The 23900-nt window shown below is 35.3% G+C and overlaps 1 protein-coding gene across 3 annotated transcripts in view; it reads left to right on the top strand.

Annotated features, from left to right (window-relative positions):
• The window catches only part of mgat4c (mgat4 family member C), a 211078-nt gene that overhangs the window by 82957 nt on the left and 104221 nt on the right, over positions 1–23900 (top strand). For all 3 annotated transcript variants that reach the window (XM_021473257.3, XM_073929935.1, XM_073929933.1), the window contains exon 2: positions 16519–16608. The gene's annotated coding sequence lies outside the window, so the exon portion shown is untranslated. The remainder of the gene's footprint in view (positions 1–16518; positions 16609–23900) is intronic.

Raw genomic sequence — 23900 nt, 5'->3', positions numbered from 1 at the left:
GTAAATAAGGTAAATTAGGGCACAAGGGGACATCTTTTTGAAGAAAAAATTACATTAGTGTTCCCAAATTATTATAATTTTTTTTCTTAATTTCATTTTAAGGGTTTAAATAAATTTTAGTAATTAAAAAGCATGTGTTCTGAATAAAATCATAAGATAAATCATAAGATTAATAATCAAAAGTAGGGCTGTGCGATATTGGAAAAATCTAACATTGCAATATTTTTTTTATTCTGCAATATATATTGTGGTTATGAATACAATTTCACTGGATAACAGGAATAGCTATTCATTCATTCATTCATTGATTCATTCATTTTCTTGTCGGCTTAGTCCCTTAATTAATCCGGGGTCGCCACAACGGTATGAACCGCCAACTTATCCAGCATGTTTTTAAGCAGCGGATGCCGTTCCAGCCACAACCCATCTTTGGGAAACATCCACACACCCTCGTTTACACACACACTCATACACTGCGGACAATTTAACCTACCCAATTCACCTGTAGCGCATGTCTTTGGACTGTGGGGGAAACCGGAGCACCCGGAGGAAACCCACGTAAACGCAGAGAGATCGTGCAAACTCCACACAGAAATGCCAACTGAGCCGAGGCTCGAACCAGCGACCTTCTTGCTGTGAGGTGACAGCACTACCAACTGCGCCATTGCGTCGCTGGCTTAAATAACTCTTTGAAAAAAAAAAAAATTTAAAATTGATATAATTCTGTAGGGGAGGGCTCTTGCGTAAAATATCATGAACAATCATAGATAAACTTAATAAAGGAAATGATACTAATTAAATAAAGAGCGTTTTATTGTTTAATAACGTTTTATATGTAGGATAGTCAGGCAAACAACAGTCAGTACAGGGGCAAACAGATGTATACAGGAAATCCAGAGATGTGGTCAAACCACAGGTGAATAGTACAGGCAGGCAGCAGGCAACATAATCAGACAAAACAACAAAGCAAAGGTTTAAAGGGCCATGAAACCCCCTCGTTTCAGCAGTGTGTTTTCACACCTCTACTTTGGAAAAAGTCAGAAAAGTGGGCATGTCCAGCTCTGTTTAGGGGGGAGTGTCGGAGGAAGAAAAGAGGCTTGGTGTGGGAGTGTCTATTTGGGCGCGCTGAATTTCAGAGTCAAAACACACAACCACAGCGGACAATGTGACTGTGTTTACATGGACATCTGTTGTCGAATTATTTGCCAAATTATTAAATGGTGGACTTTAACTGCAGTTTGGCTCTTTCATTCAGGGAATTCATTTATGTCCCTCCCGACAAACGAGATATTTGATTCGAGGATCTGCTCTAAGCGTGTATTTTTCATGCAATGTTTGATACCGCACAGCGAATGAGAGAAAAAAAAAACAGCATTTCCCGGAAACTTAGATGCACACGGCAGGTAGCGTCAGAAAGCCGCGTGTGTTATTCCGGTCACAAAATCCAACACGAGGTTATAGTTTGGTTGTAACTGTTAGTGCTAACTTGTTTACACTCGGAGCAATAGTTTGTTTGATACGAATAAAATACGAACTGAATAAACAAAGAGCACTGGTCGCTCACTTACCAAATCTGTAGAGACAGGACAATCACCAGCTGCTAGAGCCGCGTCTTTATTTAGAAGAGACTACAAGCGAATCTGGATCTTAGCGTTTGCAGATGAGAACAGCTTTCAGGTAAACAATGTTCCTCCTTAGACACGTAAGTTATTGTTGTCGAGCGTCGCGTACACTGTTAATCCACGCGTGAGTCTGCGCTCTCACAGAGAGAAAATGAAAACAAAACTTAACTGCAGCAAACTATAAAAGCAACACTTCACGCTTGTTTTGCCAACACAACGTGGCGTCTCTGCCGTCTACACTCTGACAGCAATGAATATTAATGAAGTTGCACAATAGAGCGTGCTGATTGGTTTAAACCAAGCCTTACTCATGCATTAATGCAACACACTGTAAGACGTAATAAGACACACTCTGGCACAGACGCCCAGTCTGCACGCTGGAATACAACGCTATTATGTCATGGCCGTGACGCAGCTTCAAAAATTCGCTTCAAACCGGAAGTACGAATTTGCTTAAAATAACGCAAAAACAACCAATTTACACTTTTAAGTGAAATATAGGTGTCCTAATAGTGTTTTTAGCAGTGTGGGACACATATACGACTGTCAACAGCTCAAAAAATGTGTTTTGGTGTTTCGTGACCCTTTAAAATGGAAAGGCAAGACAAGCATGTTGTAATGTTTACAAACAGTATAAGAAAACTCAGCAACGTGTGTGTTTGAGAGGTGTATAAATAGTCTGTGTATTTAGTCCTGAACAGCTTCAGCTGTGTCTGTTTGCAATCATGGGTATCTAGACCTGGTTTGGGAGTGATGCATGACTGGATATGTAGTTCTTTTGCTGGCAGATTTGTAGTTCTGGGCGATTTCGATGCTTAAGCTATATATTGTGCAGCCCTAATCAAAAGAGTGGCTTTTGATGAATCAGATGAAGGTACATTATAAAATAATAACAGTTTGCTTATTATTTTTAAAATTTCATTCAATTTTTTTGTTAATAAAAAATAAATAAATAAATAAATAAATAAATAAATAAATATATATATATATATATATATATATATATATATATATATATATATATATATATATATATATATATATATATATATATATATATATATATATATATATATATATATATATATATACACAGAAAGAGGAACAGGCCTACTGTAAATTAAATCATAGGAAAAAAATGTGAGTATACTACATTAAAAATGATTTTTATTAAAAATAAAGATTACTATTATTATTTCAAGAAGTAAATTATGCTGTGAAATTATGTCTGAGATTTGAAACGATGAGATGGAGATCCAATGGCAGTCCAATGGGTTTATTGTGAAGGGCAGAAAATCAAGAATGATAAAATAGTGGAAAATGAAACCATGACAAACGAAAACAAACTACAGAATAACAAAACCAAACCTAGACACAAACAGACATTTTAGGGGGCAACTAAGAAAACTCATAATGAAGGGCTAAAAAAGAAACAATTAACTAACAAACAATTAACTAAAGCTAACAAAGGAGTGGACACAATTAACAACCAAGACAACCAATAAAGAACACGGGAGAACTAACTTGAAGGGGTGTGACATGAATAAATCAAACTAAACACAGATAGGGTTACAGACTAGGGTTACAACTTTCTGTGACTATTTTAGATTTAACGGAACCTTATTCACTGATATGTATCCAGAACATAGTGTAGAGTTCTAGTTTTGAACACAGCTAAATTTGTTATACTGTAAATTCTATTTTGGGATTGGATTTTATGATTTCCTACACAATAATGGACATTATATGTCCCTATAGTTAGCCCCTGGCTGTGGGTCACATTTTGTGTATTATACAGTAGCGCTAACATAACAACATGCTTTGACAACATCAAACTCCATTAAAATCAGTCATGAATTAATTCCTATGACTAGCTTAAAACTTTCTTTTACGGGTTTATATTATGCCTCACTTTGTTTTAGAACAAAGCTTTTTTTTTTTTTTTTTTCAAATCAAAATATTAATTTCAGTGGATAATTGTCAAATAAACGTCTCTTCATTTTATATTTTATTCATATTGTATTCATTCCTCTACTCTTTACTTAAATAACAATAGACTAATCAGCACCATGGACAGCTCCCTGCATCATCACATTCATAGTTTTACATAACTAATATAGCAAACTATTACAAGAGCACACAAACAATATTACATTAAAGTATGCATATTCATAACACCCACCTAGACATATGCTGATATTCAGTAATTCAATAGACATGCAGATATTGATATACTGACCACTTGAAAATACAGTCAATGGTTATTTATTACTTAAACGTTTAGAGTGTCTATTAGGAATGTTTATATTGTTGAATTGGCAGCGGTGTTCATTACAGCACTAAATGCTTGAAAATGCCAACTTATTGTCAAACACTCACATTTTTACTTGAAAATCTGGCCTACATTGTACTTTCTATGACTATTTATTGGATCTTTTGTTTGTTAACTCTGTAGGCTCCATTTGTTAATACCATGTTTAACTAAAAATATTAGTCCAAAATTTGTAATTTATATGTTTGAGAAAAATACTATATAGAGCAGATTTTAAGAAAAACAAACAAAAAAATTATAAAAGTTTGTTGAAATTTTGTAGTTTGTATTTTTTTCGTAATTTCATAAATTGTTTGTAATATTTTGCATAAATAGAAATCTATTATCTTTCTATTTCTAAAGATGTTCTGTGATTAAAATGTCATTTTAATAAATATATCCATTTAATAAGTCTGTTTTGTTCAAATGCACCAAAATATATTAGCTATATTCACTGAGAAATAGATGAAAATATTCATATTTAAAATAGGGTGTGCTCATATACAGTATGTTGAGAGCTGTACAGTATGTGCTCTGAACATAGAATAAAGTAGGGATGTCCCGAGTCATTTGATTTTGAGTATCTACCAAAACCCCATCCAATACTTCTAAAAATGCATTACAAAAATTAAGAAAAGAGAAGAAACAGATCCAGGATGGTCCTTATTCTTTATTTAATTCACCTTATTTTAACATTCGGCAACTCTGTTTACAAACAGAGCACTTCTGTGTGGTAGCTTGAGCATTCAATTAATAAATAACATAAAACCTTTGGACTTTAGTGTAACAGTAAATATAAAAATAATATATTATAAAAACCAGTAGCTCCTCAACTTAAAATATCCGGCAGGCAATCACAAGTTTACACACAGTTTCTCACAGTTTGCTACGGCAATGTTGTTGTCATCAACTTTATAATACCTCAGACAGCAGACATACTCGCGCTTCAAGCAATCCTAGAACAAAGCAATAAGCGTTTTGGGGGTTGTTAGACCTGTTAAAAGTAATAATTTTTTGCAGCTTTGGTCAATATACTGTACACTGTGATAAAAGCTACAGCAATTAATCTTAAATAAATGTATTAATATTACTATTATTATTAAATTTGATACAGTAAAAGCCTTACATCCACCAAATCCCTCAGAAAAAAAATGATAAAAAAAGCTTTACCTTCTTTACCTTTAACAGACAAATGTGTTACCGTCTCCACTGTCTATCGCATTCTCAAGTTCATCTGTATTTCTCAGCTAGTGGGAGGCTGCTGTACATTTACCTGATGAGCCTTCATTGTTTAAAGTCCCCTCTCACCTCCCCTCCACCACCCGCTCTTATTCACAGTTGGTCTCGTTTACGGAGCCAACAGCCGCACTTAAATGAGGAACTCTGACCGTGATGCTCAGGGTTATCTGTGCCTCTCAGCAATCAGCTCCGCGACCTTATTTCCCAATGCTGGCACACATTTACTCTCACCGCCGCTACTGTATTGCTTTCCTCCATCTCTATTATGGGTCGACATATGTTGCTGTGTTATTCTGCTAGCATGTGAGCACATTTCTTTTTCAAAGCCTGAAGGTCGTGTTAGATATGTTTTGTTGTGATTGGCATGTAGGAATACAGGGGTTGACGCTGTTGTTGTTCATATAGAAATCTGAGAGATCCAAAAGCATGAATTTACTTGAGGGTTGTTGTTTTGAGAGTCTGGAAAAATACAAGCTCTACTGCAAAAACAAGCCTTGTGCACACATTAATGGTAGTAATAATGGATTTCACAGTGGTTTGACATTAACATATTGCTGATCTAAGTCTAAGTGCATTGGTTTGGTTTCAGAGGTTAAAATCTAATTTAGTTTTGTTTATTGATTTGTAACGATAACCTGTAAACTGTTAAAGACAGAATTACTGTGAGCTATTATGGGGGGTGCTGTAAAATCAATACCGCTTATGCTTTTGTTGAAGTCATTAGCCTGCATGAATGTTTTTGAATAGTCATGTTTAACTGTGACTCCTGGTGGATAAACTACATCACTTATGATTCTGCTATAAAATCATTTCCCAGTTAAACCTTTATATATATACGTCTGCACAGTGCACAATATTTTGTGCAATCAAAGTATGGATAGATTTAAAAACAAAACAATGTAATTTGTTATTTTTTTATGGCCTAAAGTTTAAGTTGGCAATTTGTATGTAGCTTATACCTAGTTGTTATTATTATATGTATTATTATATGTATTATTTAATTTTATTAACAACAATGATTATAATAATAATAATACATTATAATATTATAATATTATAAATGAAATAATAATTAAATATATAAATATTATTTAAAACATTGAAGATTTTTATTAATATTATTAGATAAATTATTATTGTTTACATTCACACTGAGTTATTTTTATACAAACTCTGCAATATTAAATGATTTAAAAATAAATATATCTATATCTTCTGACTTATTTATTTATTTATTTATTTATTTATATGGGATCATCATACAGTAATACATTATGCCGGGGGTTCCCAAACTTTTTCTTATGAAGGGTCAAAAACCAAACTTGATTGAGGGTGTGGGCCGAAAGTAAATATACAAACTAATAAATTAAAGCTGTCAAAGTAATTCCCTAATTTATTAATATTGAAAAATAAACAGAAAAAATACTTAAATCATATGAATAATTATGTTTTTTTTTCATTTTATAATGAACTTCTTATACAGTAAAAAAATTAATGAACAAATTTATAACACAATAGTATTCAATGCTAAATATACAAGTCAAGCTGAACCTGCTTTTGCCTTGATATACTCGTCAATGTCTTGTGTATTGTCCTCTATCTTCGAGTGAAATTTTTTTTTTTTACATTTTTAAAAATCTAAAAATTTACATTTTTAAAAATCATTTAATTTAAGTTGACTTTTTTGTAGCTCACAATTAAACAAGCAAACAAAAGGTTAGAAATAAATTAGAAATAACAATCTCCGATAAAGACATTTGCCACAACCTTCATTTCTAGTTCCTCCATATAGGCAGCACCACTTCTGCATTTGGCTTTTTTCATACTGGATTTGCTGCACTTCTTTTTGCATGCTATATACTTGGCATATTTTGACTCAGAATAGGTTCAAAAACAAAGCAGTGTAGTCAAGCACATAATATAGGATTTAGAATTTAGAGACCGTCACACAACAAATGCTCTCAGAATACTTAACAGCTAACCACTAGCAAGCGGCTGTTAAACTGAACCCTGTCATCTCCATCTAGACTTCAAGTAAGATCCTGTTATCCTGATTCTTGTGGTTCCATAACCTCAATAGATTTTCCCCCGTGAGACAGCATTTGCGTTATAATCTCTCCATATGCTTGCAGGAATCAGTACTCCATCATCAAATGTAATTCCACCATGTATTTGTCAATATAGATGCATAATCCATGAGTTCTCACTAGAATTTCTGCATTGCATTTTTTATCCATGCATGCAAATGGACAAGTTTCCGTCACTGGCATAGTAATATATGTGCATAATGATAGCTGGTCTTTCACTTTCATCTCAGCACATGAAGCCCAGCAGTGGAGTCACAGCTGCTCAGCTTATTAGCTCATTGAATTAGACCAATCATGAGCCAAATCGAGGGAAGATCGGACACACAACCATGCCGCACTTGTAAATCAGTATAACACGGCTATTTCAGCTCTTCTTATTACCCAGCTGATTATGCAATAGTGATTTTTTAGGGAAGGGGGGAAAATTGGGAACCCTATCAAACATCAAGGCAGGAAGCTTGTGTAGATCCAATGCAGCAATGAAGGCACTGAGAAGTAAAATTTACTGCCAGCAGACAAAACTGACTCAATCAATTGATAATGTTTTGAATTGTTTAAAAATAGAGCCGCACAACATTGGAAAATTCTTATATTGCAATATTTTGTTTTCTGCAATATGTTTTGATATAAATACAGTTTCTACCCTTGATGTGAATAGCAATATTTGGAAACATTTCATAATTTTAAAATAGATGTTTATATAGTGGTGGTAGTGGATGCTTAACAGAAGTGGATTTTAACAGTAATCATGTATAGACATTGAATCAACTCAGGCTTAATGTATATATGTGCCCAGGGCTACATTTGAGAGAACTGTGAAATATGTACCCATGGCTGCTGCATCTTGCAGTTTTTGTTTTTACAAATACACTCGAGGCCACAATGTATATGTGTGACACTATTAAATACATACTGGGGCATGTTCTCTAATGCGTGCTGTTTCTCATAAATCCACTGTGTACATTTCAGTCAATATCAAAGTCCTTCTCATGTGAGGTTAGTCAGCTTGTTGTGCATAATATATCAGCTTGTTATCAACTGAGCCATCCACCCATTCCCTAAACCCAACCAATAGTGTTTAAAAAAAAAAAGAAGATAAAATTGCCTTGAATACATTTTTGGCATCCTTAATCACCTTATTTTGTCAATTGTGACTAAAATTTTACTGTTATGTCAATGAGTGAAAAGCATTGGTTGGCAGCTTAGCACACTAATGCATAAGCATCATAAAAATGACAGCAAAAAAATACTTTGCCCAATTGAATTTTTGTCACTGCATATTTAAACTCGAAGATTTTTTTGAGGTTTTAGAATTAAGCTTTAAATATCTGTTGTCATAATTTATGAGGGCAGCACGGTGGCTCACTGTCCCTTTACAGCAAGAAGGTTGCTGGTTCGAGTCCCAGCTAGACCAGTTGGCATTTCGGTGTAGAGTTTGCATGTTCTTCCTCCATGTTCGCATGGGTTTCCTCCGGGCTCTCTGGTTTTCCCCACAGTCTACAGACATGCGCTATTGGTCAATTGAGTAAACTAAATTGGCCATAATGTATAAGTGTGTATGTGTATGAGTGTGTATGGGTGTTTCCCAGTAGTGAGTTGTGGCTGAAAGGTCATCCCCTGCGTAAAACATATGCTGGAAAAGTTGCCGGTTCATTCTGCTGTGGTGACCCCTGATAAATAAAGAACTAAGCCAAAGGAAAATGCATTGATGAATGAAAATGTTATGAAGTAAATTATTTACACTGTGTTTTTTTTGTAGTATAATTCAGTTGTCAAAAACATAGTACAGTATTGGGTCATTTATTTATATTGGTTGTATTACCATAGCAACTAATTACGAAAACAAATTAATTTAAGTACTTTATTATAGTATGGGGCAGCGCGGTGGCGCAGTGGGTAGCGCTGTCACCTCACAGCAAGAAGGTCACTGGGTTGAGCCTCGGCTGGGTCAGTTGGCATTTCTGTGTGGAGTTTGCATTTTCCCCCTTGTTTGCGTGGGTTTCCTCCGGGTGCTCTGGTTTCCCCCACAAGTCCAAAGACATGTGCTAGGTGAATTGGGTAAGCTAAATTGTCTGTAGTGTATGTTTGTGAATGAGAGAGTATGGGTGTTCCCAAGTGATGGGTTGCAGCTGGAAGGGCATCTGCTGTGTAAAACATATGGTGATTTATTCCGCTGTGGTGACCCCAGATTAATAAAGGGACTAAGCCGAAAATAAAATAAGTGAATTAATTATAGTATGGTTCAAAAACACCATATATAACTATAAGTATTTTTTCATGTGGTGTCACATAAAGGTGCACACCTCACTTGTTCATTTATTTTTAATTTTTTTGTTTTACTGCAGTGAAAATGTTGTTTTAAGGACATAAATGGAGTACAATCATGTTTTTGTTAGCAGAAAGTTGTCCAAAGTTACATGAAAAAGTGGCAGAAAGCTGAAATGCATGTGGTCAATTTGACCATTACAGCCATTCAAGTAAGAAATACTCTGTTTTGTAATTTTACTAAAATAACAATGTTAGAATTAAATAAATACATATTTAGGAGAAGTATTGTAGTCATAAAGGTTTCATTTTAACAACTTATGAAATTACAAATTTTGCAAAAGTGGTCAATATGACTGCCTCTGTAGTTCTAGTGTTAACAACAAGGGATGGTACTGTAGATAACACAACTTTAGTCATGACTGGGAGACATTGATGTTTTATAGAAAGTTTGCCATCTGCATTTGAAAAACAGCTGTGGATAAATATAACCTTGTGACAGCTCTAGTGTAAAGAGATTTAACTTGAAATTCTAGTTTTCCTTTGCAGGCGCTCGGCGACCAACAGAGCAAGCCGGTCACCGGAAAAGGGTCACAGTGCTTATCCTGACTCTCTACATACGTAGTGCCCGCTAAAGCCACCCTTTTGTCTCAGCCCTGACTGAGAACACACCATTAACAGAGCCACAGCTTGACAAGAAAAATGAAGAGAGCTATTTTCTGTGGCCTCGAGTGCCAGGCTGAATAATGAGCAGACATTCTTTCTCTCTTCCCCCTCCACGGATTCACTCCTCCTTGTGAAGACCCAGTCAGAGAAGAGTGTTTCTGTCTCTTCCCCGCTTTTTCACCCCCTCTCCTCTCGCCTTCTCTTCCTGTGCCCTGATCTGTGACTTCTTTTGCTAGGAAACCAGGGCAGGAGCAGGCTGTGTGTGCACATCACATTCAGCATCTCGGAGAAGTGAATTAGATGAATGTCTGGTGTCGGATCTGAGGATCAGATAGTTCACATCCTGAATGTCACAAACATTCATACGGGATTCAAAATAAGAGTCTTGTTTACTGCAAAGGTTTGGTCAGGTCAGGGATGAAAGAAATGATACGAATGAGGTATCTTTAATATCTCTGTTATTTCTTATAGGCAGTATTTATATTTAGGGCTAAATATCTGTTGACTGATATTAGCAAGTTTTATATAGACAACACAAAAAATAGGAGAAATTAAAAATGAAATTATAAAGTTTTAGTATAGTTAACTTTTGATTTATTTTATAAATTGCAGATTGCATTTCTTACAAATGTAAAGAAATGTATATATTAGCAATAGCCCACGAGAAGCAGTGAGATATGGCTGTATATCGGCACTGATGGTAGGTGTGGCTAAGTGCCTTATAGGGGCATATCACACCGAACATGTAGAGTTTTTGCAAAAGGTACACAGGGTTCATATTGGTACCTTAATAGTATATATTAGTACCTAAAAAGTTTAAGAGGATCACTTTTGTACTTTTTAGGTACTACTATGTACCCTTAATGTATTAATTTTGACTTTTTAGATACAAATTGGTACCTTTTGAAAAGGTACCACCCCGGTGACTGCTCGTGACCTTTATTTCTGAGAGTGTACTTTCTAAGGTGATGCAAAAACAGGTGACTTTGCTCATATGTTCAGATTATAAGACGCCATCAAGAAATACCATCATTCTACAGACATTTCTCAGTACTTCTGTGTGGAAATCGAGAGATCGAAATAATTAACCCCGAAAAAGTCAAAGCAGCTCGAAAACTACCAGATAAATGTTTTGTTTGCGATAGGATAAAACTCTAAACACATGCGGGCATTTCTTCTTTCTTTCTTCTTACTGAACTAGTCTGCAGTAACGAAAACAGGAGACCCATGAGAAACAAAGATGGCTAAAAAGTAACTTAGAATTTGCAACACAAAATAAACACATTCCTGATGTGAGTCCCATCTCATACACTACAAGTACTATTGTATAAATACAGCTCTACAACATACAGATAGATTGACATAGTATGTCACTTGCCAGATTTCAAACAATTTGATCAGCAGAATTTTTCTCTTTTAAGGGCTTATTGTGGGTCTCTGTCACCATCGTGTGTTTGGAAAAAGCAACCGTCTTTGCTCTGCTACAAAACAAATACATTCTCACCTAAAAAAGCCCCAAAAGTACATTATGTTGTCCAACAGCTGCAATAATTGTCAAACTGTTGTCCACCGCTTACCACACATGTAGGCGAAGTAATACACAAGAGTAAAGAGGCTGTAGGAGTTTTGATATTGCAGAATATCCCACGGCTATCAGCCAATCAGATTCAAGAACCAGACAGAAATATAAATATATATACACACACACACACACACACACACACACACACACACACACACACACACACACACATATATATATATACACAAATATAAGGGCTGCAAAATATATCTTTTCAGCATCAATATCGCAATCTGCACAACCAGAATAGTCATATCGCAAAGATGTGCAAAGGAGTTACAGAATTGTAATTGATCACTATATTTATATTGAATTTTTAAAACTTATGCAAAAACAATGACAAAAAAATTCTTATTTAGAATTTTGATCTTTGTTTCTAGTAAAAAAAATATCTACATTTTGCAAAAACAACATTATTTAACTTCCCCCAATGGCAGATAATTTAGCTTGTGTTGGGGAAAATAGCAATGCATTTTGCAACAGCATGCATGGCATCACTCAATAGAATGTTCCATTGCCCAACAACAGCCCCGCATTTCCGCCGTTTTGGAGTGAAAGAGATCGGCTGTCCATTGGATCTTACTGCTGTTGCAATGCTTTTGTAATGAATGTCAATAACCGAATCATTCTCCAAAGGCATATGAGGAATAACATCTGAGATGAAGTAGATACTTCAAAGCAAATGAAATATTTCCATTAAGTGAATGAGCAATATTTTTTTCCTCTGAGTGCACCGATGCAATCTGAACTGTATATAAACACTATCAAGCATGTCCACAAACACAAACAGGAGGAATAGGGTATTAGTCAGATCCTATATTGTAGAAAGTGACTGTTTTCCCCTGCAGACGCCTCTTCCCCTTCCCTCAAGTGTTAATAAAATGACGTGAGGACCCGTCTGCTGTGCAGGCAGCGTGAATTCACAGTCGGAGAGAACCGATGAACCACCACGGGTGTTTTTCCCTCACTGTGTTCATGTACAGATGTCTAAGTGTGTTCAAATGCGAATTTGCTTTGCGTCTGTGAATCACAAATGCAGCTGTTCATCTCTTTCTCCTGTGTAAACATGTTGTTTGTGTTAATATTTGTCTCGGAATGAGTCGGGAGGCGAGCGCACGCACATGAGGGAATGGCAACCACTGTGGCAATAGTTCAGCTTGTTGATATATGGTTATAGCCATTCACAGAGAGCCAATTAGGTCTCCTCTGTTTGGAATCCCATAATGCCCTTCTCTCCAAAGATGCTTCATCCAGCGCAGATAAAGCTGGAAACAGAATTTTCAATAAGAGCCTTGTTTACTCACTCAAGCCCAGAAAATGACCAATGTTCTTGTGTTTTGTTCATCTCACGCAGACGACAAGACTATTTTTTATGGATCCATTGATCATCATCTTCTCAGTTCTCAAAGGCTCATTCTTACAAGCACATCTTGTAGGAACAAGCGTTTTTTTTAATGGCTGTTCACATTAAATTTCACCCACAGATGTGTTCAAAAGTGAATTTGCTTTTGGATCTGTGAATCGTTAATGCAGGAGTTTATCTCTTTCTTTTGTGTAAACATGCTGTTTTTGTTAATGTTTGTGTCTGTAACTGTGAGTTAGGATGCGAGCATTTGTTCATGTGGGAAAGGGAACCGCAGTGGCAATAGTTCAGCTTGGCTGCAGGGTTTGTGATATATGGTTATGACCATTCATTGAGAGCCAATTAGGCCTCTTCTGTGTGGAATACCATAATGCACTTCTCTCCATTGCTGCCTTATCCAATCGAGATTAATCTGGAAACTGAATTTCCAAATAAAAGCCTTGTTTACTCACTCAAGCAACTGAAATGACCAATGTTCTTTTCTTCTGTTTGTTTTATGCAGACTTCAAACCATTTTCTATGGATTCATTGATTGCCATCTACTCAGTCCACAAGGCTCATTTCTACTAACACATCGTTTTTTTTATCTTTGTTTTTCTTCATCGTGTTTGCATAAGATTGTACATAAAGATGCCCAAGGGTCAGTTTTCATAATGTTTTCAGACAAAAACTGGAAACTTTTATTTGCTGTCGTGTTTACACGACAAGACTGTTTTTCAGTCACAACACTGTTGTTGTGACTGGAAATGACTGGAAACAGGTTTCAAAGTATAAGTTTTGAAAACGTTGCCGTTGTCATGTCCATGTAAACACCTGAAAATCTTACAAGGGCAAACTCTTTTTCTAATGACATAGACAGATGAATTGTTCATCACAAAATTAGCAATGTAAGCTAAGAAAAATAATAATAATAATAAAAATAAATAACTGCCAAGAACATTGGTGGAGTATATGGTTGTGTTGTTGTTGCTTACATGTTTGCTAATGCTTCATCAGCAAGCTGTCAATTTACGTCACATTACAACACAGCACAGACACATCATATACACAGCAAATTGTACATACTGTATACATCAGCCCTGAGCTGCCAACAGCACATCTTCACTTCCATACTAACAAGATGACAGCACCAAATCCAGTATGGTTTGACATTTTCACATGTGTAAACATGGATCATTTTGAAAACGATGTCATGTAAATGTGAAACTTCATTAAAATACATCTTTGTCATGTAAACGTAACATAAGTGTGTTCAAAAGTGCATTTGCTTTTGGATCTGTGAATCATTGCAAGTGTGTGCATATTGTATGTGGGAAAGGCAACCATGTTGACAATAGTTCACTTTGGCTACAGGGTTTGTGATATGTGGTTAAGGCCTTTCCTTGAGACCCAATTAGGCCTTCTCTGTGTGGAATCCTATAATAAACTTCTCCCCAATGCTGCCTTATCCAATTGAGATTAATCTGGAAATTTAATTTCCAAATAAGAACCTTGTTTACTCACACAAGCAGCAGAAAATGACCAATGTTCTTGTTTTCTGTTTGTTTCATACAGACTTCAAACCATTCTTCAAACCATTTTCTATGTATTCATTGATTGCCATCTTCTCAGTCCACAAGGCTCATTTCTCCAAACACATCTTTTTACATCAATTTTTTTATTTTCATTGTGTTTGCATTAGATTGCACAGAAAAATGCTTGAGGGGCAGTTTTCATAATGTTTTCAGCCAAAAACTGGAAACTTTTTTGCATTTTGCCTGTTTGTTTACACAACAACACCATTTTTACAGTCACAACACTGTTCTTGTGACTGGAAACAGGTTTCAAAGTGAAAGTTTTGAAAATGCTGCAATTGTCATGTCCATGTAAACTCCCAAAAATGGGCAAATGTTTTCCAATAATATGGACAGATGAATAGGGTATTTGCCGAAGCATACTAATAATAACTTTTACTAATAATAACTTTTAATTTGCCAGCAGCCTGGGTTAATCGTTTCCGGTGAATTGTATGCCAATGCAAAATGGGCGCATTTAAGGTCTGTTTTCTATTTAAAATCAACAATCTCCACTGGCTGAGTGATATTCGATATAAAGTGGGTCTCAGATTGTAGAAGAAGGACTGCATTAAATTACATTTCCCCCCGCCATGTCTTTATAATATGAGCATTTACTTTACCCCAGTATATTCATTGGAGCTTCTGCGCTAGCCTGTTGATTTTGACAGGCGGGTGCGAGCAAACAGCTTTTTGTCTCGTTTTACGCTTGAGCAACTAAATGAACGCCAAAGTCTGTTTAACTGATTATATTTGAATTACATTACAACATTGAGGCTGTAAAAGGAACCTCATTAAATGAAAAAAAATTACAATAACAGGTCACCAGAAGTTTATCAGTATGGGAAACACACTAGCTCGGCATATACCCCATTGTTTACCACAAACAGAGCAATGTGAACTAAGAAAATCACATGGGTAGTTTTGATTTTATGTGTACTTTAAGGGAAGTGTTGATTAAAGAGGAAAAATACAAGAACATTGATGGAGTACATGGGAGTGTTGTTGTTGCTCACATGCTTGCTATTGCTTCATCAGCAAAATGTCGATTTACACTACATTACAACCAACAGCGCAGACTCATCATACACACAGCAAATTCTAGTAACACTTCAGTTTAGGTCACAATTCACGATATTAACTACTGGCTTATTAACTGCCTATTATTAAGACACTAACTGTTGAATAGTAGTTATAATATATGATCTTATTATTCATCCCTAATCCCGCCTAATACTGTACCTAAACCCAACCACTACCTATTAATAAACAGCTATTAAGTAGTTTATTAAGCTAGTATTGTTAGTTAATTGTTTGTTAATACCATGAATTATGACCTAAAGTGTTACGCAAAATCTATAGGCTGTATACATGGATCATTTTGAAAATACTGTAGATGTAAAACTTCATTAAAATGCCAAGGAAAAACTGTTTATTTTCTGCCTACATCTTTGTCGTGTACACGTAACCTGCAGTAAGTGTGTTTAAACATGCAATTGCTTTTGGATCTATGAATCATTAATGCTGCTGTTTACCTCTTTCTCCTGTGCAAACATGTGGTTTGTGTTAATATTTATCTATGAATGAGTTGAGATGTAAGTGCAACCATGTTGACAATAGTTCAGCTTGTCTGCGGGGTTTGTGATATATGGTTATGGTCGTTCCTTGAGAGCCAATTAGAATTCTTCTGTGTGGAATCCCATAATGCACTTCTCTCCAGAGCTGCCTCATCCAATCAAACTGGAAACTGAATTTTCAATAAGAGCCTTATTTACTCACACAAGCAGCAGAAAATGACTAATGTTCTTGTCTTCTGTTTGTTTCATACAGACTTCAAACCATTTTCTATGGATCCATTGATCGTCATCTTCTCAGTCCACAAGGCTCATTTCTGCAAGCACATCTGAGTCCGGCAAGCAGGTAAGTTTAATTTTTATTGTCGAATCAGAGACTTTTTGAGTTCAGACCCCTTAATCGCACTGCAGCTTTAATCTGCCTTTGTGATTTACAAAAGAGAGGGTGAGAAGAGAGCAGAGGATCTGCTGTTATGCAGAATCAAGCACAGGCTTTTATCCTTTCAAACGCAGGCAACAATTGCAAGACAGTCTGACCTCTTTTCTGATGCTGATTAGCGTGGTATTTGAGCTGACATTAAACATGGTGCTGTAATTATGCTAAAAGGTAACCAAGAGGTAAATGCACGGAAAAGAGACTTGTGGTTCTCTGATATACTTTGGTCAAGTGAAGCAGTAGAGTATACAGATATGCAGCGGTTTTCGAGATGAGGAATTAGCGGTATAGAGTAAGAAATCTCTATCTGAAATAGCCATTAAGTTTTCCATAAAAGCAGTTTTGTGAGATCTTGTCTCGCCGCATTATTTCAAAACTTTGCATCAAGTTCAACGGTGCAGTAAATGGCTCAATACCCGGAGCAATTCATTAGCAGTAAATGTGCAGTTATAGCCCGCATTTTAAAGGAAGATGCTGAAATAATCTAGTTTATGCTGTGCACTTAAAAAAGAAATATGAACTTTAACAGAATGACTGTAACTTGTGCTGTTTTCTTTTTTAAAAAAGCCCTGTAGCAATGCTAAGAAATGAAAATCGTAGAATTATAGAAATAAAAAGTGCTTAGGAAGCTTAGTACTTTAGTGGTACACTTCCTTCGTGTGTGCATGTATGATATATAAATAAATAAATAAATAAATACAGGAAAATAAACCATGCAGTTCACATAATAATAACATTAATATAATTAGTTAGGATAATTAGCATAGCTGGTTTTGGATTGGATGAAAATTGTGTTATATTATATCATATTAGGCAACAGCGTTTGGAATGCAGCTTCTCTGCACTGTTTAAAGAAACTTTTTAAGACTCAAAATTTAAGCATTGCTTTTAACATTATTGATGATTATTTTTGTTAAATTAATATTCTATCTTATGGTTCATATTTTTATTGTTTTGTTGTATCTTTTTATTGTTGTGCTATTGTTAGTATTTTGCCTTGTAGTGTTTTGAGTCTAAGAAAAGCACATTACAAATAAAAGTATAATTTTTATTATTATTATTATTATTGTTGTTGTTGTTGTTGTGGTTGTTGTTGTTGTTATTATTATTATATAACTTTATAGCATATTATATAACATTGTTAGTATTAATATATTAAATTATATTAAATATTAATATTAGTGCTGATCAAAAATGTATTGTGTTTAATTGCATCCAAAATAAAAGTTTTGATGTTTTTGATATGTGTATATTAATTATTATTATGTATTATTAATTATGTTAATGTGATACACACATACATAGAAAAAAAACTATACAAAACGTGTTTTTGCATACATATTTAAATTGATATGTAATTTGTACATATGTTTTTTATATTTAAATATTAATGAACATTTTCACACCACACACATAAATTACGTCAAAACTATTTTTGGGATTTTGGATGATTAATCGCAATTAATTTTTGCCCAGCACCAAGTTATATTAAATATTAATAAGTAATATTAAAATATTTAGTTAAATAACTAATATAAAATAAACGAAAAGAGGAGTCAGGACCAAATGGGACAGTCAATAGAGCTTAACCGAGCTCCATGTCAAGGCGATCGCTCTGATTCAGAATACCAGTCTCCTAAGAGCACACCAAACAAGGGCTGTTTCACAATATGCATTCTTCAGCGTTCTTGCGTCCTCGTGTTCTCATGTGATCATTAACTGGCAAAGTTAGGTTCCAAAACTCAAGAACTCATGAACGGAGGGTGCGTGAAAGTTCCCAGATGTGTTCTTAACTTCAATGACTCATCGATGCAGACTTGAGCGCAGAACTCATTCTAGAAGTCCTAGAAGTCATTGCGACTAAATAAAGGAGGTGGGAGGCGCAGCATTTTATATAGATTTGTTATTAAAGTTCAGAGATATAACTTACTTATCTCAGGAGTTACCCTAAATGAGACTCTGAAAGTAAACATTGACATCAAAATCCTTATAGAGGCATACACACATTAAGGGTATTTATTTGCTGAAATTCGTATTAAAATCTGTTTTATTTGCATTGTGCAGCGTATATTTGTTAGGTTTTTGTGCACGTTATATATATAGAAAAGGGGGGAAAACAATAAGTTGATGTATGCATGCTGTAATGTTAAAATGTAAATGTTTAAATTAAGCTCATGTGACCATCGGGAAAAACGCAGCATCTCATTTCCCACAGGATGCGTTTTTCCGAGGTGACCTGGCAAGACCGGTCTCCACAAGAACCTAACTCCGTTCTCTGCATTCTTGGAATTGAGAAACAGCCATGCACTTACCACCGATAGGCTGGGACACCACAAACACACAGTCATTAGGCTGGAACACCACACACACACTTTCACAGCCCATAGGCTAGGATGTCACAATATATTAATTGTTAATTAAAATATTTGTTAAATAAAACTGATGATTTCTCAGCAGCAATAATTTGTATAACTTTCATGCATTTATTATTATACAAAGCATGATAGTTGACACTGCATTAACACTACAAAACTACAATGTAACACTTACCAAATCTAAAAGTAAAACCTGAATGTTAGATACTGTAAGAGCATATGCATAATGCATGTTCTGTAAGTGCTCTAAACTTGAGCATCAAAAACTTTTTTTAGTTTGAATAGACCTCACGCTTCAGAACATTATCAGTCCATTTTCTTGAGCTGCATAATTCCACTTTGCTTTTGGTGAACAAAGACAGATTTCAAAACATGCATACATGCATACAGCAGGCTGCAAACGAGAGCGAGCTGTGTTGGGCTAATGAATGATGGGCACTTGAAACTGTGAAGAACGGTGGTACAGATGTACAGCTGGCAGAGGCAAACACTGATGTGAGTGAACATTAAAGATTCATTCAAACAGCTGTTCCTTATCCAGGACAGCACGATCCTCCACCATGTGCTCTGATTCTGAAGCTGAATAGTACGATGAAAACTTGACTAAAGCTTAGGCTTTTACATAAACATTGAACTCGCTGTCTTCAGTGATAGAAGAATGTATCTCATGCTGAAAAGGCCAAATCCATTTGTCGTGATCATACATTAGTACTATTTGTTGTTCACTTTGGGGATCTTGAAATATAAAACATACTTGTCTCCATTAGTATGTCTCTACTCTGTACTGTTTGGCCTTGTTCTGTTTAGTAGTTTAATTATTTTGTCAGATATTCGTATTGGAGTCTAATTCCAATGGCTCTTTAATTATCATTGTGTAATGCTAACAATTCCAAGGGAGTCTCAAGTCTGTTGCACTGTTGTAAGTGCTCAAGAGCGTTATTAGTCTAGTTTTAATATAACCAGTGAGTATCGTTTGCCTTAGGTAAGTGGTCTTGGCCTCATTTAGGTAAGTGAAGGACATTTAACATGTTTCATGATTACTACAGAATCTCAGATAGTTGTCAGTGGGAGAAAAGCGGAAGTACTGAGGCAGCATTGAAAACTTGACAATCTAGCAATCAATTTTATTTATATAGTAGTTTTAATGTGGTTAATACATTTTTATTGAATAATGACTCCGTATTTTTGTTAATTGAACATCATTTTATACCTCTTTCACTTTGGCTAAACAGTTGAGAAATTCCTCAAAACATCACTAAAAATGGTTCAACTGGTTTGGACAGGCTACATAATTTGCTATCTCTAGAAAAGTAAATAGGGCTACATTTTTGTTGAGTAAATGACAAAATATCCATTTAAACATGCTTATTTGACACAGGGGACTGTTCCAGAAATCAAGCTTAGAGTAAAGCCAGGCTTATTTGGTAAGTCAGGTTTATTAATGGCAGATTTGGTTTTATAAATCAAATTTATGATAGTTCAAACTCAGTTACTCTGGCAACTTATACTGGGAAACTAGCCTAGTTCAGGACAGTCTTAACTTCAAAATCGAAATAATGTTATCATTCGCCTGCTGTAACTTGATGCCATGTTAATTCACTTAACTTCTTAATAATGAATAAAACTTTATAGTCACTTAATAGTTCACTTATAGTAACTATATATACACCAAACATGTTTATGAATAGAATAATAATACATGTAAATTCATATAAGTTATTTCAAATACAAACTACAGCTTTTCAACTATTTTTTTTATGTTTCTGTTGATTTTTATTACTGTTTATAAAAATTGTACATGTTAATTTGGGTGTACTAGTTTTTGCACTTTATTTTTTGTTAAATTAGTTCAAAATTTCGCTCTTATATATATATATATATATATATATATATATATATATATATATATATATATATATATATATATATATATAATATCAAGAAAGCTCTGACTGATATAAAGAAGTAGGCTAAATTTCTTAAAGAATGACTTTAAAGCATCAAACCCTGAGTGGAATAATCGAAAGATGGATCTGGGCCAAGCAGTAGCCTCGCTTTAATATAAAGATATTTTCACATGTCATTATTTTAAACATAATGTGCTTACATAGCACATTTTGATTGTTACAGTAAGCCTACAATGCATAAAACTTTTCCTTGCAACCAACAATTGCCAGTAAGCGCGGATTCTCTCTTCCTACAATTTCAATTTATTGTTGCAAAAATTTTATTTAACATTAATAGGCGTACGTAAATTATGGCCTATATTTTAAAATCTGCAATTTTCTGTCAGCTTTCACTCTTGCTTTGTTGCAAGCCGTGCTGTTGTTTTTTAAATTACTATATTTGAATAAAAAAAATAAACTCGGCTCACTCGTCGTGAACATAGCTGTCATTCATTTCAGAGCTATTTCTTTCATTGTAGTTGCCATGGTAGCATACAATATAATCGATGTGTTCAGCCTTCAGGGTTTTATGACAGTAACGTGCACGAGCAGTTATGTAGATTATTTAAACTGAACTCAGAATAGTTAGATCAAATGATGTTTAACTTGCTGTTATGAAACCTATTTAAGCGTGGACTTTTAGTTCGGCTCACTAAAGTCAGGTTTTCGAAAGTTTTATTTAAAGTAAAATTTTTCTTTATTGTGGTGTATTGAATATCATTTGTAACCCTACAGTTTGGCAACAAATGCCATGTTTCAACTGTGGTTTGTGCAAAATAATAATTACTGATTACTTTTATTGCAGTAAACCTTGGGCTCTTTTTATAAATGATGGTTCTAGTTGAAAACGTTCTGAAGATATTGACACAAATACTTTATCAGTTTTATCAACCATGCATGTATTAAATACCAATCTCTTAAGAACACTTAAGAACACTGGCTAACAATGGGATTTGCTCTACTCTGTGATTTTATTTATAAACAGTCGAATAGCATTTAGCTCTAATGTGGTTACTTTCTCTCGGAGTAGTCTAAGATCACTTTCTATTTTCTTTAAAGTGCCACGTGAGGCATTGACTATACAATGAATGAGCTAATAAATGACTGAAAAATGTCTTGCCGCCATTCATACTTGAGTTCAGTTTCATTAATCTAGTTACAGTACGTTTATAACCTATCACTTCCATCTAACACTTAACACATTATTTATAGTACTCAACTCATTCAAAGCAGCATATTTCTGTGTAGACACAAAATGAGACATTTAGCACGGCATATTGCTTCACATACAATGAAAGCTGCTAATTAGTGTTGTTATTCACCGAAAGTCTTTCTTTCTGCCCTTTTGAGCAATATAAGTGTGTCTAGATGATGACATTTTCATTTTTGAGGGATGTAGTCTTTTAATTCTCCTTCACTGCAACATTTACCCTCCACAAAAGTACAAAATGACAAATTCAGCAATGAGCGTCACCTGAAACAATATGCTATCCTTTTGCCAACTCACAAATCTGTGATGGCTTTTATTTCACTTTACAGGATATAATAATAATTTCCAGGATGAAACATTATGTACTTTGTCCCTAGACCTTGGTAAAAGGAAAAGGCTGTTATCTGTCAGCGACACAAACACGTACCTCCCTTTGCAGAATTTCAGCCACGCACAAAATAATCAGCCAAACAGGAGAGCTACTCCCGCTGGAAATCACGGTAATAAGCCCACCATCCCCTTTCGAAATAACAGCTGGTTATGTTTTTCTAATGGAGAAGCGCCATCACAAGCCGTCGCTTCTCGTTCATCAGCAGCTGTTAGCTGTGACTGGAGGTATGGAGAGAAATCGGCGTAATATCTGTGTGCTGCATGCAGAAGCAGATCTTCCAGAGGCGTTGAGCTGCATGGAGTAAAGGCCATGACCTGGCAGAAATGATGCTCCTGTCTCGTCACCCTCACACCTGGATGTAGAGACGGGGGCAAGGGGTCCAGGTCGGCTTAATAGTGACAACTCTCATGCTGGTGATTCTGAGGTGATACATGTGATGCACACCATCTGCCGAGAGGTCAGTCTGCCCTGACAGGGACTGTTTGAAACATGAACGTGTGTCTGCATGTGTCAGACCCAGCACTTGCATCCCTCAGGCTAATTTGGAAGTGATGGAAGACAAACAGACATATCCTCTTCTGCGATTTCTCCTCTGTACAATTCGTGCAGTAATGTATATATAGATATGTTTTTGTCTTCAGGAAGACAATATACATAATATTTGGACACTGCCAGACAAAACTCTTGTCATCAATCCCAGTTGTAAGAGCAACAAATAATAACTTTTCTTTTAGAAAAGTGGCAGAAGGTAGATTTTTCAGATGTATCATCTGTTGAACTGCATCCCAATCATCACAAATACTAAAGAAGACCTACTGGAACCTACATGGACCAAGATTCTTACAGAAATCATTCAGATTTGGTGAAAAATCATGGTTTAGGGTTACATTTAGTATGGGGGTGTGCAAAAGATCTGGAGAATGAATGGCAACATCAACAGTCTGAGGTATCAAGACATCTGTGCTGCCCGTTACATTACAAACCACAGGAGAGAGCAAATTCCTCCTGACTGCTTTCCTGTGTATGACTTGGCCTGTGTACCTCACGTACATTGCTTGTTATTGCCCTTTTGCTCTGTTTTGGACTGATTGTTATTACCTTGACCCATTGCCTGCCTTATTACTCACTTCTGTTGGATTTCCCTTGTGTTTGTTGCAAGATTTGGACTGCTCATCTGGTATTGACATTCTGCCTGTTTTCAGGTATATGTTTCTGTGCAAGCCCTTCATTATACTTCTGCAAATGGATTCTATCATTGCCTCAGCATCCTCGATACATCA

The sequence above is a fragment of the Danio rerio genome, chromosome 18, assembly GCF_049306965.1.
Source record: "Danio rerio strain Tuebingen ecotype United States chromosome 18, GRCz12tu, whole genome shotgun sequence".
NCBI lineage: Eukaryota > Metazoa > Chordata > Actinopteri > Cypriniformes > Danionidae > Danio > Danio rerio.
The sequence above is the reverse complement of the archived record's forward strand: the minus strand, read 5'-3'. Positions and strand labels throughout refer to the sequence as shown.